The following is a 17,949-nucleotide window of genomic DNA, read 5'->3' as shown; positions in this document are numbered from 1 at the left end:
TCATGGTCTCAAGTAACTATGGAGCCCGATTGCTTGTGTACACTTTCACCTTTTACTAGCTGTCTGACCTTGAGCGAGTCACTTAACCTTTCCAAGCCCCAGTGTACCTTATGTAAAAATGGGCTAACAATAGCACATTCTCTGTTGTTACAAAGATTAAAATGGTTATTGCTAATGAAATGCTTTAAATGGTGCCTGCTACATGGCAAGGACTAGGTAAGTGTAAGAAAATTAAAATAAGACAAAATGAAGTGAGATAGAATAAGAATAAAACCTTACTCCATCATTTAGCATTTTGTCTCATTCTACCTCTCCCAAAGGTAAAAACTCCAGTGCTTTATCAAAGTATTTCCTGCTTTAATAGATTGCATTTTTGGAAATCAGTTGGCTATTGAAGATAAAAGAACCTTTCCTAATTTCCTCTTCTAGATCTTTTATGCAACAATGATTCCTGTCTCTGTTTATTTCATTGAGTCATGTTTAATCAGGCTCTTTCCTTGGTACCTTCATGTTTTCTTTAGTCAAGACCTTCAGTTTTCCTCAGTTATACCATAAATTCTACCTCTGCGCTGTCCCCTCCCCAGCACCAAGTAGACGCTAGGGATTTCCCATCATAATGTCCAATCTACCCTCACCTTTGTTATGTGGCTATTACCTGGCATGCTTTAACACAAATATGCTTTCCATCCTCACTGGGTTCCTTCCTAATTTAATATCCTTATTTTCTACGGTATCCTGATTTCACAGGTATCTAAGGCTTACAGCATTATTTTGGGTTGTTAGAGACATACTTTTGATTTACTATCCCTTTTCCATTTTTAAGCTTATTTATCTGTTATATTATTTAATTTGCTATTATAATATGTATAATATTCTCTATTTTATATAATATGATTTTTAGTATGCATTTAAAGTACTTGTTTTATTAAATAATAATAATAATGTTTAATTAAATACGTTTTATTATTTAGCACCATCTGTCTGCGTTATGATTGTCCTAGCATATCATTGTCCAGATTATTAAAAAGTTGTTTAAAAAAGCTTAGTCAGCAATGAGTGATTGAATTTATTTTGTAAATATGACTCAGCTCATGGCTTTTTGAAATTTATATTGATTTATGTTTTTATTCTGTATCTCGGTCTATCTGATGCCATCTTCGGGGACTTCTGTGCACAATGCATATCCTTATATCTGTTTCTATCTGGGTATTTGAGACAAGGGAGACCCACAAGGAAAAGTCCACAGCAACAAAGATGAGCCTAAAATCAAGGTTTCCTAATTAGAATTAAATTTTTTAAGATTTTTTTACTTATTTGTTTCAGAGAGAGAGCAAGAGAAAGCATGAGTGGTGGGGAGGTGCAGAGGGAGAAGGAGAAGAAGACTTCCTGCTGAGCAGGGAGCCCTATATGGGGCTCCATCCCAGGACTCTGGGATCATGACCTGAGCTGAAGGCAGACGCTTAACTGCTTAGCTGACTGAGCCATCCAGGCGCCCCCCTAATTAGAATTAATTTCAATTCAGCGCAGTCCCGTCCAACATCAGAAGACTTGACAGCTATCAAAAGGGCATCTCAAACACACATCACAGATACCTCTGCCTGCCTGCCTGCCCCACTGGGGCAGTCACTGTTCTCAGTGTGTAGATGGCAAAGGCTCTGTGGGTATCTGACAAGAGAACCTCAGTTATGCAGGCTACACTTACATCATCACACAGCAGCCCTGCGCAATAACAAGTACTTATTATGAGGATGGAATAAAGTGTAGATTAAATAAAGCCACATTGTGATGGGTCACGGTTTCTAAACAAACCTTCCTGGCTGATTTGGGCCTGACACTTTGAAAGCTGCTGGTATGACTGCACTTGAACATGTGGAAAGAAGAGTCAAGACAGAATGATGAAATCCTTTTTTTTAAGATTTTATTTTTATTATTTATTCATGGGAGATACAGAGAGGGAGGCAAAGACATAGGCAGAGGGAAAAGCAGGCTCCTCAAGGGGAGCCCGATGTAGGTCTTGATCCTGGGACTCTGGGACCACACCCTGAGCCAAAGGCAGATGCTCAACCCCTGAGCTGCCCAGGCATCCCCAGAATGATGAAATTCTGGAATGCTTTTGTTTAAAATTACTCTCTTGTATGTGTGTATGGACACAGGCACACACACACACACACACACACACAAACCCCTCCCCCACATCCATATCCACATGCACCTGCATATGTGAACTGTTCCCTGGGTGCACTTCTTATCATTTTATCCAACCAAACGCTGGTCATTCCTACTGTGGTCCTTCTCTAGATGAATTCTCTAAATATTTGGAGAAATAAGAGGGTATCCTCTATATGTGTGCAGTAGTGGATTTTGCTGGCTCTTAAAACATTATCTTTTATAAATCCCCAAGTGTTAGAAGTGAGAAAATCATCTTTCTTTTGAATTTAGCAAATAGCATTTGTGTGCATACATGCTTATGCCATCTACACACTTACACTGTAATTGAAACACTGTGGAAAAGCAAACCATCAGCTTTTAACGTTGTCAGGCATGAGCTTCTCCTTCTTATCTTCTCCTAAATTGATGTTTAGAAGAACAAGAGGCCTCTCTGGCTTGGTGTTTATAAGCCCTACTGGAAAAAAATGTCAGTGCCTTTTTAGACTCAGAATCACATGATAGTAAATGTGAATCTAAGCAATGGCTCAAGTGCTTTCTAAGCAATGATTCCGATAATCACACACATCCTTCTTTTGTTTAGTAAATGGCCATAAAAGCTAATAAGAAAGTAGTGCTATTTGCATGTTTCATGCTCTTACTCTGTATGGAGTCCAGTAGTTGAATAGTCTCATCTGGGAGCTAAGAGAGGCAAACAGAACTGATTTCCTGAATCCCCTAGTGAGTGTCTCCAGACCTAGGGAACAAGTGTTTTGGGGTACAAGTTAAGACTGGAAAGGTTTTGCTAGTACAGTGACCTGGACATGCTGCTGGAGAAACGAAATGCAGTCCTAGGGAAGTTGAAGCCTTTCCTCTCCTTGAATGGGCTCTGTTCTAGGATGTTCCCCCATGTGAGGGTATTGTACTTACCATGGAGTTAAATGTCAGATCATCACATCCTTGGGATGGAAGCAATTAGAACAAGATTTATGTTTGTAAAAACATTTGATTATCAAAGTAAGTAATCAGGGTACTTGGAAAAAAGATAATGCAGAGATATGGGTTCTGAAGTCAGACAACCTCGTTTCAAATCCCAGTTCTACTTGCTGAGTGATCTCAGGCTAGTGACTTAAACTCTCTGGGCCTCAGATTCTTTCTGTATAAAAGGAGGGAAATATTGGATAATCATACATTTATAATAAGTGTTAAATGAGTTGTTATGTGCAAAACAATTCACAAATAATATGCACTAAATAAATGTGAATTATTATGATTTTATTCATATGTGTGAAGAAAGGACTTTCACAGCTAAGGTATCAAAAGAAGTGGAGATGTTGAGGAACTGTTTGGCTTTAAAGGATAAATTCCAGTATGGAATGAGGCCCTGTCTAACAACCAAATCCCATATGACATAATGTGTACCTCAGGCTTCAGAGGGGGAAAATGTTTAAAGGTGCCAAAAATTACTTTGTGGGTTTTTTTTTTCAAATTATAATAAAGGATATCCTCATTCCTGCCTTAACTTTCTCTCCCCTAGCACTATCTCTTACTCTATGGTCTGTGAGTGTATCTCTCTTCCGAGTTTGGCCCTTTTTTTAGAACTAGTTGTGAACTCTTTGTTCTCTCACATAGACATATGATAGTGGGGGAGGAGGGGTGTGTATTTTTTAAATTTCAGTAAGAAATCTGTCTTGCCATCTCCGTAGAGTAGAAAATTTAGAGTCTGTTAATTTCATTCCCCTTTCAAATCCCATTCAACAGTGTACTTAATGCATGATCCAGGTTAACCAGACATTTCCACGTGAGTAATGTGCAGCCTTCAGAGGTTTGGGGTGGGCTTTGGATTTTGTATATATTAGAGAGAATCCTTGGGGTATCTTTTGAAGTGGTCTATTTGGGGACTGTGCTAATATTCACTGTCAGACAGCCCAACCCTAGGCTACTGGAATACCTTTTGTCCCTAAGCATGGAAAGCTGCAAGTATCTGCAAAGTTAGGATCTCCTTGGAATCCTTAACCAACAACTGCCAGGTATGAGTATAAATACCCCAGCTTCCTTGCACTTTGGCTGAGGGAATTCTGAGGCATGTGTGTTGCAGTTTTCCAGTTTCCCTCTGAGTCACCCACTGGGATGGCTGGCTTCCCACTGTCCCTCTTCCCCTGTCCACCTTCCCTTCTTTGTCTCATGTCTCCCCTCACTTCCCCCAAACTCCCTGCGCCACCCCAGAAACCACTTAGCTCTCAGATCCTTGGCTCTGAGTCTCTTCTAAGATGGTATACACACTGTAAAGGCAGAAGGGCATCTGCTAAGCCTGGATTGGGTTTTGCCAAAACCACTTTGTGCCCTGACTTGGCACAATTAGTAGACCATTGCTTTCCCTGGGTTTGAAATTCTCTACCCACTCAGAGAACAGCTTATCATGGATGCCAACCTGTCAAGGTTTAGACTGTTGGAAAGTGGGCGAGGACCATAGCCACTCATTGACTTACTCAACTGGGACAGCAGGACAGCCAATTTGTCTTGGGGGAGGAAAATTTTAGTAGCAGCAGACTGGCTTCTAGCATCCAGCATACTGTGAGTGCTGGTTTCTCAGCATGAGTGGGCCTCAGCAAATGCTGCTATCCATTTCATCCTCTCTCTTTGCAGACAGACTTTTGAGACAAGTACTTTGCTGTTATTCTAGTACCAACCTAGCTAAACCAGTCACCATACCCACTATTGTGTCAAAGAAAACACCTGCTTCCTATAAGATTCTCTAGCTAATGGGGAAAACAGGTTAGTTCATGTGGTCTCTTACTGCAAGCCAGCTCATCCTTTGGCAATTGGAAACCAAGATTGCACATTTAGACAGGTGGATCTTTTAAAAGCATCTCCTTTACCATATTCTCCGTTTCAGACTTATCCCTATCTTCTTTCCTGTTTTGCTTTATCACCTTTGTGATGCTTTAATCCTCAGCACACCAGCTGAAGCTCTGTGAAATCTGTATCACAGTATATTAGCATTCCAAAATACAGGCAATCTCTGAGTAGACAATAAATTTGATTTTGCACAAGTGGCATCCTTTATACTTTGCTCATAAGGCAATCTCTCAAGTGTATCTTTTTTTTTTTTTTTTTGAAACACAACACAAATAGTCTGGTGAAGTAAAAATGGGTTGCATGATGGGTTTTGTGCTCAGCAAAAAGAACTTGGACAAAGCAGCCATGCTGATGTTCTTATTTACAAAGGTTGCCGTCTGGGAAATTAGTGTCTGCTGCTGCTCAGTAATTAGGAAAATTTAGGACCCCTAGCGCTCCAACATCTTGCATTAAAGGTTGTATGTCATCGGTGTTTTCATGAGAATTTGCTGGATTTCTGTCATTAATAACAGGCATAAACCCAGCAAGCAGTAGAATATGCATTACATTTAATCAATTTGCTATTTGTATTCATTATGTATGTCCTCCATTTTGAGTCATGAAAAATTGAAAGGCCGTTACAAATAGAAGGAGCATCATGGATTACAAATGATGGAACAAGAGCATAAGCACTATTAATTGGTCAATTGTTCTTGTCAGTACATTTAAAGTGATTAAGGCAGAAAAATTAGAAGGGACATGAATGTGCTTGGGAAGTAGAAGCCCAGGAACACTGGGGTGCTCCCAAGTGCCTCGTGCCCACATAAATGCAGCAAAAGCCAACGGCATTTATTCCAGCAAATTCACTCAACAAGTGTTTGTTGAGCACATGCTGTGTGCCAGGGGTTGTGCTGAGTGTTGGGAATACAGCAGAAAACAAAGTAAATGAAGTCTTTGACCTCTGGAGGCTTATATGCAGGTGGGGAGGGAGAACTGTGAAATGATGCAAAATATGTAGAGCTAAATACTTAACACAGATATATAATATCTAGTAGTGGTAAGACCCGTGAAGAGCACCAAAACAAGAGAAGGGCATTGAGAGTGATGGATGGTAGGGGGGCAGGCCTCTTTGGGGAAGTGACATGTGAACAGAGGTTTAAATGAAGAGAGAAGACAAGCCATATGGCTCTCGGGCCAACGAAGGGTATTTCATTCATATGAATTGGTCTAACATCTCAACTTTTATCTAACTCTCAAGAATACAGGAATCCTTGTAATTCTTTGTGTTGGCTTTACCCAGTGGAATCACTTCTCCAGAGCTACAAAGTCTATCAATAGCAATTGTCTCACTACTGCCCCCTTCTGTGCTAGCAGTCCTGTTAAAGTGAAAACTGATGGCTTTAGTTAGCATTTTAATTGCTAGCATCTAAAGCGCTCATCACAAAAATAAAAATAAAAATAAAAAATAAAGCTCTCATCACGGCTCACAAAGCCTGAGGTGATCTGGCTCCTGTCTCTCATTTCATACCAGTCTTCTCTCTCTTGCTAAGTTCTAACCCCTGGACTTCCTGTTGCTCACACTACTAGCTCTAGCTGTCCCTCTGCCTGGTAATCTGCCCTCAGACTCAGAGAAGCCCTTCCTGACTAGCAGGCCAAAGTTGTTTCTTGGTCCCTTGCTATGAGGTCCTCCTGCTTTATTTTCATCACGGTCCTTACTGTTGCCTGAAGTGCATGCTCTCTGCTTGTTTGTTTCTTGTGTAGCTCCCATATTTGAGTACACACTCCCTGAGACCAGACACTCACCACCTGAGTTCACTGCTATATTCTGGTGCCTGAAACAGTGCCTGGCACACACAAGAGTCTCAAAGGCCCAAGATGAAGGAAGAGATGAGTGCATTAATGAGTGAGTCAATCGATCAATCTGCTAAGCAGCCAAAATAAAGGTAAAAATGGACAGTTTGATGTCTGCCTTTTTTATTCAGGTAGCTATTTTCAAATTTTGCCTGAAATCCACATGGAAGAAATGGGTGTACATTCTGAGCAGTGCTATCTACAGTTTGGGGCAAAGGAAAGTAATTAGGTAACATTGATATTTGTACTATTTGGCTCTTGCTATACCTTTTTAAGTAACTTAAAATTTATTTTCAATGCATTGATTCATTTCTATGGGTTAAAATGGTATGTTACTGTCTTTGATTATTTGCGGGTGATAGAATGGGGGCCCAGGTGAACCATGGCAAAGGAGTTTCATGGCAATTCTGCTTTTCAGAATTGATGATCTAAGAATCCTTACTTAACACATAGCATCTGGAAAATAGATCAGGAGAGGGTGATGTTGTGTGGTGGTTCCAGACCCCACGTTCATTCCAGGATATGGTTCGTAGCAGACTTATGAGTATCTATCATGTAACAGACTCTGTGGCAGGTTCTGGGGTACCAGGTGAAGGAGGCAGTATTGCTCCCTACCACCAGGAAGAGCTGATGGTCAACAGCAGTGGTTCTCAAACACCCCCTCACACACACACTAGAATCACCTGGGGGTCCCCTGTATATACCTATGTCTGAACCCCCTTCCAGGAGGCCAGTTGGTTCAAAATCTCTGGCCCAGGGACTTACACATTCATATTTTTTAAACCCTACATGCTGCTCATGAGCATCCAGAGTTGAGACCCACTGGTCTAGTAGAAGAATGGACGTATATAGAGCAAACCACAGGCAATGGCCTGATATTTCTCTTTGGTGCGTAACTGCAAGTCAGAAAGAAATGTTTTTAGGGATCCAGAGGCCAGATGACCTGGTTACACAGAAGATAAATGTTACATGTATTTATTATCCACTCCTACCCCCCCAAAAAAAACTGATAAAAAAATGGCAAATACCATGTATTAAATGATTATTTTTCCTATATGGAGCCAAGCAGATGATTTTATTTTTCTCTATAAGTCAGGAGCTGGCTATTGTGTCCTTAGGCAAATAAAGAATTTTAATTAAAACATAGTGTCTTTCCTAACCGGCAGACATGAGAGAAAGGAAAATATGAGAATCCACAGGGTAACCGTCAAAGGGAAGGAATTAACATGTCCTCTAAAATGATTTTAAAAGGTCAGAATTTCCCGAAGTGCGGTGGTGAAGGTGATCTGAAACTGTTCCTTGCCCTGCCTGTGCCTTTGATGGTGGGCATTGAAGTGTTTAGACTGGAAAAAAGGCAGATCTTTCTGAGTAATTAATTGAGGTTTAGGTTATTCAGCTGAAGATCAAGCTTTGCTTGTTCCCCCCTTGAGTTGGGTGAAAAAGAACAAGAAAGTGAGAATGATTTCATAAGGGCTAACATGTTGTTCTGAGTGGCACTTCTAACTAAAATATTGATAAAATATTCCTGTCTTGTCTAGTGATGAAAGGTGAGGTTTTAAAAAGCAGTCTTTGCCATCAGATAGGTACTTCACAAAAGTCAGCTATCATGTTGTCAGGAAGTCTGCAGGCAGCGTCTTGTCCTCAGGCTTTGGCCTCCCTTGCTCTACCACACTCTCCGCTCTTTGCAGGGAAGACTGAAGTTTCCATCCACCGTATAAACTCAGATGAACACCTTTGATGGTAGAAGGAACAGTCGCCCAAACCTCCAAATATCCACTCTGCCACTCTGTCTTCTTGGATTTGAGTTACCAACAGTTGATGATCTTGAGAAACACTCAGTTTCACAGAAACCTCATACTCAAATACTTAAAGAAAGTGATATTTTACAAAACAGAGGGGTGACCTGGGAGAGTGGAAGAGGGAAGCAATGAAGACCCAGGGGCCTCTCTAGAAATGAAGGTGACCAAGAAGGCCGGCCCCAGGCATGTGGCTCCTGGGGACACACTCCATCCAAGGAAGTGGCAGGTCTCAATACTGGCTGCACACTGCAGTCACCTAAGGTCCTGAAAAATACTGATTCCCCCTGCCCAGATTCCTGAGGGTCAGGGGTACTGGGTCTAAGCATACTTTGTAAAAACTCCTAAGGGACCTGAACGTGCAGCCAGGATTGGGAACCACAGATGACATCCCAGATTAGTTACCACAGTGGGTCACCAGGGAAGTACCATTGATGGTACAATCCCCTGAGCTCAAGGTCTTGGCACATTTGGGGGTCAGCAGAGGACAAAGACTCATCATCAAGGGAGACACTTTGGTGAGAAAAACTGAATATATCCACAGCGGGGCCATTGTCCCCTTCCTCCTGTGACTTCTTGACTGTAATTTCCTGCAGAAATTGCAACATGCAGGACGGACATGTCTTTCAGATAAATAAATTCCTGTCGTGCAGGTCCCTCCTCCAGTTAATGATACTATGGTGAGAAAAGCCACTTGCAGATGAAGGGAATAACGTGAGAGAGAATCAGAAGTGGGGTGATAGAATGCCTGGGTGGCTCAGTGGTTGAGCGTCTGCCTTTGGCTCAGGGCGTGATCCTGGGGTCCTGGGATCAAGTCTCACATCAGCCTCCCTGCAAGGAGTCAGGAGTCTGCTTCCCCCTCTGCCTATGTTTTTGCTTCTCTCTCGGTGTCTCTCATGAATAAATAAAACATTTTTAAAAAAGAAGAAGTGGGGTGATAGTGGGCCTGGTAAGCTCCACTTTGTAGGAGAACAGGTAGGGTCTTTGGGGAGGTTTATGCAGAGATCCAGGGCAGCCTGGGGCACCACAGGCCAATGCTGACTAGGGCTCCAGGGTTTGGAGATGCCATATGATTTCACACCTCCTCCATTTTCCCAGGACAAATCAGAGGCAGGGAGAAGATAGGGAAGGGGAAGAAGCCAAACAAGGATGCAATAGAGGTGACATCTCAAATGCAACCTGGTCCCAAGAGGAGCCTGGGCACAAATTATACCTTGGGGCTTGTTCAGCCTTGGGACAGAGGAGTGTGAGGTCTGTGTACTCCCAAAGGGGCCATGCATTGGGTAAAGGCCATCTGAGGCTTGGTGGGTTCATTTTAGGAAAGGTAGCCCCAAGGCCCAAGGAGCATCCCCTGAAGGTCATAGGTGGGAGCTGGTAGCAGCATAGCCTACAGAAACTGGGAGATAGGTGCACAAGCTGATAAAGGGATCCAGAGGGGTCTGGGCAGGGTGCTAACTACCTGCTTCCCCAGCCAAAGCATCACCTCCTAGCTCCCTGTATTTCTATTGACAAATCATAGATCATGTTTCTACATTCCCTCCTCTGACTCAGTAGATTTCCTCTCATAACCTTTCTCTTCCTTACTGTCTGGTTCCTTGTTTTCATTGTTTTCTGTTTCTTGTGATCAGTGTGGGACATCTAGGAAGCCTGGAGGGTGCCACTGAGGGAAATGGGACAAGGAGTCCACTCTGACCTGCGCAGCAGCTGTGATGCTCTCTGCAGCCAGAGACAAGACACCCAACCAAAAGGGCCCTTGTAATGGGAGACTTTTGCTCAACACAAGAAATCAGGCAGCAGGTGGCCCAGGTTTGACTCAGTTGCTCAGCAACGTCAGGACTCTTAGTAAGGGTGTGATATTCTGATTTATATAGTAAGAAATATGTATTTGGTCTTTGTTCCGTGCTTCAGGTACAGACTTCCTAAAACTTGGAACTTCCTAACTGAAGAGAGCTACAGGTGATTTTGTTATGTTAATCAGGCAAATTTTGGATCCCGCCTCAAGGATGGGGGAAATTTCAGCCCCACCCCCAAGCCCTAGGGAGGGGAAAGGGGCTGGAGGTTGAGTTCAGTCACCAGTGGCCAGTGATCTAATCAGTCAGCCTTGTTAATGAAGTACCCATAAAAACCCAAAAGGATGGGGTTTGGTGAACACATGGAGATTTAGGGAGGGTGGTACACTCAGAGATAGCATGCAAGCCCCTCACTCTTTCCCAGGACCTTGCCCGTGCATCTCTCCCATCTGGCTGTTCCTGAGTTCCATCCTTTTATAACAAACTAGTAATCTACTAGGTAAAATGTTCCTCTGCGTTCTGTGAGCTGCTCTAACAAATTGAACCCGAGGAGAACATCTTTAGAACCTCCTGTCTGTAGCTGATTGGTCACAAGCACAGGTGACAACGTGAACATGCAATTGGCATCCGAAGTGGGGGAGGGGAAGGGGCAGTCTTGGGAAACTGAGCCCCTAACCTGTGGGATCAGATGCTATCTCCAGGTAGATGTGTAAGAACTGAGTTGAATACTTGTAGGACGCCAGCTGGTATTGGAGGACTACTTATTGGTGGGGGAGCTGCCCCCCTACCCCCAAACACACACATGTTTAAATTGGGTGCAGAATTATAAAGGGCTCTCTGCCATCCTCTTGGCCTTCTGTCCTTCATGGTGGTTGCATGGCTTCTAACATCACGTCCTCACACAAAAATGTCCAAAATCAGGGATGGAGGGATTGGCTTTTCCTCACACATCATTCTCCAATCAAAAAGGAAAATATCTGCCAGAACCAGGCACAGACTCTATAGGTAAAGGGTTAGCCAGGTATCATTTTTCCATTACTTTGTTTTAAGGAAGATTGAGGACAAGTAATATCTGGCATTTTTGGCTTCTGCCTGCCAGCAAAAGGAGGGTACTGGTTATTCTCCAGTTGCCCCTTTGGATTCATCCTCTGCCCTTTTCTGCCCTGCCCCTTACTCCATGCTCTTGGAGGTCGGTATCTACAGATTCACCACCAGACTTTGCCCTTTGGCTTTTGATGGGGTTCAGCCCAGGGGAGGCCCAGGAGGAGATGAGAAGGAGTAGGAGAGAAGTTGACATATTTCTTCCCTCTGCTATGACCCTGCCAAACCAGAGTTTGGCAGGGTCTGTGTTTCTCTACTAAAGGACAAGATCAGGAAGGTACTACCTCTTGTTATCTTCTGAGGTCCTGTTTCACTCTCCCTACTTAGATCTACAGTCCACCTGGAATGGATATTTTCCTTCTACCTTTTATTTTGAAAGTTTTAAATCGACTGAAAAGTTAAATAAGTTAATAAAACACATTCTTCAATAAAACACATTCTTCAGTCCCAAGTGGTTAATATTTTGTCACGTTTTCTTTATGTCTCTCAATACAGAGAAATAAATAGATATACAGTTAACCCTTGAACAGCACAGGTTTAAATTACACAGGTCTACTTATATGTGTATTTTTTTTCAATAAATATAGTACAGTACTCTAAATGTATTTTCTCTTCCTTATAATTTTCTTAATAACATCTCCTCTCTAGCTTATTTTATTGTAGGAACACAGTATAATGTTTAACTACAAAATATGCATTAACTGACAGTTTATGTCATCAGTAAGGCTTCCAGCTAACAGTAGGCTACTAGTGGTTAAGTTTTGGGGAGAGTCAAAAGTTACATGTGGATTTTCAACTGCACAGGGATTAGTACTGTAACCTCTGAGTTGTTCAAGGGTCAGTTGTGTATAGAAACACCATAGTAGATAATTCACGGAGCTATACAATCTTGGGTTTTGCTGAACCTTTTGAATGTTTTAGACATCTTGACATTTCACTCCTTAACACTTCAGCATGCATCTCCCAAAGATAAAGACATTCTTTTACCTAATACCCTCAAATTAACAGTAATTCAATAATATCACCCAATTTTTTTTTAAAAATTCGTTTAAAAATACTTTCTTGAGGGGCACCTGGGTGGCTCAGTTGGTTAAGTATCTGCCTTTGGCTCAGGTCATGCATGATCCCAAGATCATGGGATCAAGCCCCACATCAGGCTCCCTGCTTGGCAGAGTCTGCTTCTCCCTCTCCCTCTGCCATTCCTGCTTGTTTGTTCTCTCTCTCTCTCTCTCTCTCTCTCTCTCTCTCTCTTTCTGTCAAATAAATAAATAAAATCTTCTTTAAAATCCTTTCTTGACAATTCCTGACATTTGAGCTCTTTCTTAACAAAGCACTCTCACCTATGTTTTTTCATTTCATACCACAGTCACCTTCTGAAGCATTTGTTATCATCCTGGCCGTATAGATGAGGAACAGAAGAATCAGAGAAGCCAAGTGACCCACCCCAGGTCACACAGCTAGTAAGTAGCATGACTGGGATTCCAAGGCAGGTCTTCCAACTCCAAGTTCCACATACTTTCTGTGACATTTTGGCCAGAGTGTTAAGTTTTCCAGAACTTATGTCCCTCAACACTTCCCTTATTTTTTCCCTACCAACTTGCTATCCACCATAAATAACGAGGCTCCTATTCTCCTGCTTCAAATAGTGATACTCTAGATATGCTGGATTTTCCTCCTTGGCCTCTCTTTGATGTAGAAGAATGCTAGGCAACGTATTTGGACCTTGCATTTAATTTAAGCTAGCGTGATTGATTGCATAGTAGTTCTTAACTGCATTATGCTTGATTCTCGCCTTCATACCCTGGCACAGGGTGAAAGAAAGCTTCCCTCTGGAAACCCCTGGATTTTATCCTCCTTGGTGGCCTGCTTTATGCTACTCGATAAGCAGGTGAGAACAAATATCCTGAAGCCCCACCAGGGCAGGATTTCAGACTCTGGGCTGCCAGACCTTCCTCTCAAACATTTCAAGGATCAGCCTCTTTCTGTGCTTTGCCACTGTCATGTACCAGACCTGGCCTCCTCCACTCTCACTGGGACATGGCAACAGCCCCTCACCTGGTCCTAGATGGCCCTCTGCCCTCCGTTCTTGCCTCCTGCATTAAACAGGCGAACCTTATCAGTGATGTTCGATGACCCTGGAATGAGGTGTATAGTCCATGCTCTGGCCCATGCCACCCTTCCCCGACCAGCGCCCACTGACCTCACTGCCACCTCTCACACCACACTCCCCAACCCCACCCCAAGTTCTGCTATGCTAACCTGTTTTCCTCAAACGAGCCGGGGCCCCACCTCAGGGCCACTCAACCTGCCTTGTTGTCTGACTGCCTTGTTGTCTGCTGCTTTGCCCCCATCCTTTACACCTCAGCCTGAGACCTGGGCCCTGAACTCCACCCTAGATCCCCATAAATGCTTGCCTAACACCCTATTTTTCCTGAGTGCAGCCCTAGCATCTCCACATAATAGATGTTCAGCAAAGTGTTCATATCCCTCCGTATCTCTTGAGAAAGAAGGGAGACCCAGAGGGGTCAACACCTGAAGTCATTCCATGGGTCACTATCAGAGCCATGGTCTTTCTCACCCAAAGCTGCTCCTTCAGGAAGGAATCTCCTCCTGCTTCATCCTTAGGCTCCATCGTCAAGGAGAGGGAAGTCCCCTTGCCCCTGCCACTGTCACAAGACACCGCCTTCCCTATCCTTCCTTTCGTGTCTTCTCATGAATCCGCACCTGTTTGCCCATCCATTTGTCCATCCCCCTCCCTATTACCATTCGCCTATTTATCAAATATTTATTGAGCTCAATTACATGTGTGGCATTGTACTATTCATAGGGACACAGTGTTGAGTGGGACAGACAGGTTGCTGTCCTCAGGGAGTCACCAGGTGGTAAAAACCACAGACCGAATCACGTAAACAGATCAGAGAATGTTGGCTGGCACTCAGAGGTGCTGGGAAGGAAACCAGGAGAGCAGTGTGATGGAGGAAGCAGTAGGCAGTTCCCCGTTCCTTCCTCCTTCCTAACAGAACCCCAATTGCTTTCAATGGTCACCCCCTCAAGCATCCCCTTGAGCCTCAGGAGAAACCACCCTGACCCCCACGTCCCAGGGTGGACCAGATTGTCCTGATGGTACTTTCACCCCCTTGACAGTGATGGGCTTAAGAAAGAGTATATGAATCACTTTGGGCCAGATAGTTCCTCCAGGGGGCTAGAAACTTCTAGGGAGAGTGTCCTTGCTTTAAAGCCACAGAAGAATGGCTTCTCTTCTTCCTCTGGATGTTGTTATGTTCAGATGTGATGATTAGAACTGCTGCAGCCACTTGCTCCCAGCAGAGGGTGAAGCCAACGCCACACCAGCTGAGCGGAGAGGCAGAAACCTGAGTGAGCTGCTCTATCACCCAGTCCTGGAGGCCTCAGACTTCCCATCCAGGGTAGATCAAAAGTTATTGTTTAATGTTCCTTTTTTTTTTTTTTATGGCCCATGGAAAGCACTGGAGACATGGACTTCGCTGCTTTGTCTCTAGCTCTGACCCTGGTGACTGATACATAGTAGATGCTCAATAAATACTTGTGGAATGAATGGTATGTCTAAAGTCAGATTCCCCAGAGGCAGACCTTGGAGACAGGCTTCCTGTGAAACTGCTATGTTATGGAAATGCTCCCAGGGGGCTAATAAAAGGAAGTGAGAAAAGGGGAAAGCCAAGCACAGTGAGGAAGCTTAACCAAAGCCCCCTGGAGGCAACTTTCACCTGATCCCCAGATAACTCTGGAGTGTAAGCCCCTCCTCCTGAGTTGTTCCACCTTCAGCAAGGGGGCTGGTCTTCCTAATCCCACTCCTCCATCTCTGGCTGAGGGTCATCCCAGGAGAATATAAACACCAAGCCTCCTCCCAGCTCTCAGCTCTTATAATGGTTCTAGGAACCCAAGAGTGGCACCTGCTGACCACTGGAGGCAAAAGTATAGTGACACTACCAGAAGGAAACAGAAATGATAGAGGGATCAAAGAGGATCTAAATGTGGGCCACAGTGTAGAAGAATGAACAGGCTATGGGTGCTTCCACAATTGATTCTCAAACAAATAGCAAAGCTGAAGCTGCCTTCTGGTCTGCAAATCCTCCCCCCACCATCCCTCCTATGAGGGGGGGTGTCTTTTTCTGCGGCCCACACAGGATGGCCAATGGGACTCCCCAAATCTTATTAACATGGAAAAAATTGGGGATGCCTGTGTGGCTCAGTGGTTGAGCGTCTGCCTTTGGCTCAGGGCGTGATCCCGGGGTCCTGGGATCGAGTCCTGCATTGGGCTCCTGATGCAGGGAACCGTCTTCTCCCTCTGCCTATGTCTCTGCCTCTCTCTGTGTGTCTCTAATGAATAAATAAATAAAATCTTTAAAATAAAATAAAGTGGAAAAAATGCTGCATTTCAAAATTATTACTGTGCTTTAATATTCATCTTGAGGTTCTTTTGCAAAACATTGAGAGCTAGATCATGATTTGATGATGGAATATTGATTAAACATCTATATTTGTATTCAGAGGTCTGTGCTGTGTAGATAAAACACCCACCCTGTAATATCTTCTATTTTAAGTCAATATGAAGATGGATGTTCCCCCCTGGCAAGTTTTGATAAAATGCTGCTGTCGATACAAAAAGACATTAATGCCAATGCAAGTCAATACCTGTTTATTGGTTTGGGTTGCTGCTTCTCCATGCAGCAGACTCCAAGAGGGGTTTTCAAACACCACCAACTCCTAGCCAGTCTGCATATTTCTTCATTTATATCATGTGAGTGGGAAATGTCAGGGGAATGTGGACTGGCAGGGGGCTGCCCATGCCTGCTCCCAAATTGAGAAAGGAAGGAAAATAAAAGCAAGCACAACCTGTAAATAAGTCTGGGAGAAGCTTTATTACTGTCATTAGCAGTGTGCTTGTCTTCTCTCAGTTTCAAAAAGAGTAAAATTAAAACAGCAGAAGAAACAAGAATCATCTCCATCTCTGTTAGGTTCTCAGCATGTGACAGATACTAGGGCTCATCTTGACTGTATCTGCTGTGTTTTCCTGCCTGGCACTTAATCATCACCTGAAACTCCATATATTTAGTACTTCTGAAAAATCTCGTTTATTGTCTGCCTTCCACACCAGAAAGTGAGATCCAAAGGGACAGAGGGTTTTTTGTTTTATTCACTGCTGTATTTTTTTTTTACTGCTGTATTTTTTTTAAAGATTTTATTTATTTATTCATAAGAGACACACAGAGAGGCAGAGACTAAGCAGAGGGAGAAGCAGGCTCCCTGCAGGGAGCCCCATGTAGGACTCAGTCCCTGGACCTCAGGATCACACCCTGAGCCAAAGGCAGATGCTCAACCACTGAGCCACCCAGGCATCCGATCACTGCTGTATTTCTAATGTCTGGATGTTGAATTAATTTCCTTCTGCTTCATGCGTTCATCCAATAAATTGAGCAACTACTATGTGATAGGATTCTACTGGGTTCTTAGGATACACCAGTGAATAAAACAGACATTCTAGGGGTGCCTGGGTGGCTCAGTCAGTTTTAAGTCCCTGCCTTCAGCTCAGGTCATGATCCCAGGGTCCTGGGATCAAGCCCCATGTTGGAGTCCCTGCTCAGCAAGGAGTCTGCTTCTCCCTCTGCCTCTGCCCCTCCCCACACATATTCTCTTTCTCTGACTCTCGCACACGTGCATGCATATGCACACTCTCTCCAATAAGTGAATAAAATAAACACCATTCTAGTGGGCTGTAGGGCAGTAAAGATAGTAAATAGTATGTAGAGTAAATTAGAAGGCAATGATTGATAAGGTGGAAGAGCAAAGTAAGAACTGGAATGCTGGGGACACAGATTCTGTTTCTAGATCAGGTGGTCAGGTTCAGCCTGCATGATAAGGTAGATTCCAGCAGAGTCTTGTAGGAGGCCAGCAAATGAGAATGCAGGGGAGGTAAGGATTTCCAGGCACTGGAGTAGAGCACACTTCCCAAGACAGGAATATCCCTGGCTTATTTTTTAAAAACACAGAGAAAAGTGGGTGGCTAGATGGAGTGAAGAGAATGTTAAGACAATGAAAGGGGTGATTCTGAGGTACCCACAGACCACCTTGCCCTCAACAGCTGCCCCCTGGGGAGAGCTCATGTGAAGAATAAGCAGAGACAAACAGCCCCTGGATCCAGCCACACCTGAAGCAACTTCTAGCCCACATCTTATCAGTGCTTGAGCCAATATATTCCCTTTTTAGAATCACTTGTCACTGAACGAGTCCCTGCTGGTTTTTATGAGTTTAGTCCCTGCATCTATCTGCTCCTTGCGGTGTGGTCTCAGTTTCCCCATCTATGAAATAAGATGAGCAATGGTCTGTTAACTTCCTTTTGCTTCCCTTCCCTCCCTCTTGCACTGGTATTGATTCTACATGTGGCTGTCATT

General features: G+C 43.6%; 1 non-coding gene across 5 annotated transcripts in view; it reads left to right on the top strand.

Moving 5' to 3' along the window:
- LOC102152918 overlaps positions 1-17,949 on the top strand; it is a 90,187-nt gene that overhangs the window by 61,556 nt on the left and 10,682 nt on the right. Inside the window, exon 4 of one of the 5 annotated variants that reach the window (XR_005355824.1) lies at positions 6,745-6,921. The exons of the other annotated variants lie outside the window; for them this stretch is intronic. This is a non-coding gene — a transcript (translation initiation factor IF-2-like). Of the gene's footprint in view, positions 1-6,744; positions 6,922-17,949 lie in introns of those variants that run through there. 5 annotated transcript variants of the gene reach the window in all.

This window comes from Canis lupus, chromosome 2 (genome assembly GCF_011100685.1).
Source record: "Canis lupus familiaris isolate Mischka breed German Shepherd chromosome 2, alternate assembly UU_Cfam_GSD_1.0, whole genome shotgun sequence".
Lineage (NCBI taxonomy): Eukaryota > Metazoa > Chordata > Mammalia > Carnivora > Canidae > Canis > Canis lupus.
Note: the sequence above shows the minus strand (reverse complement) of the source record. Positions and strands in the feature narration are given on the sequence as shown.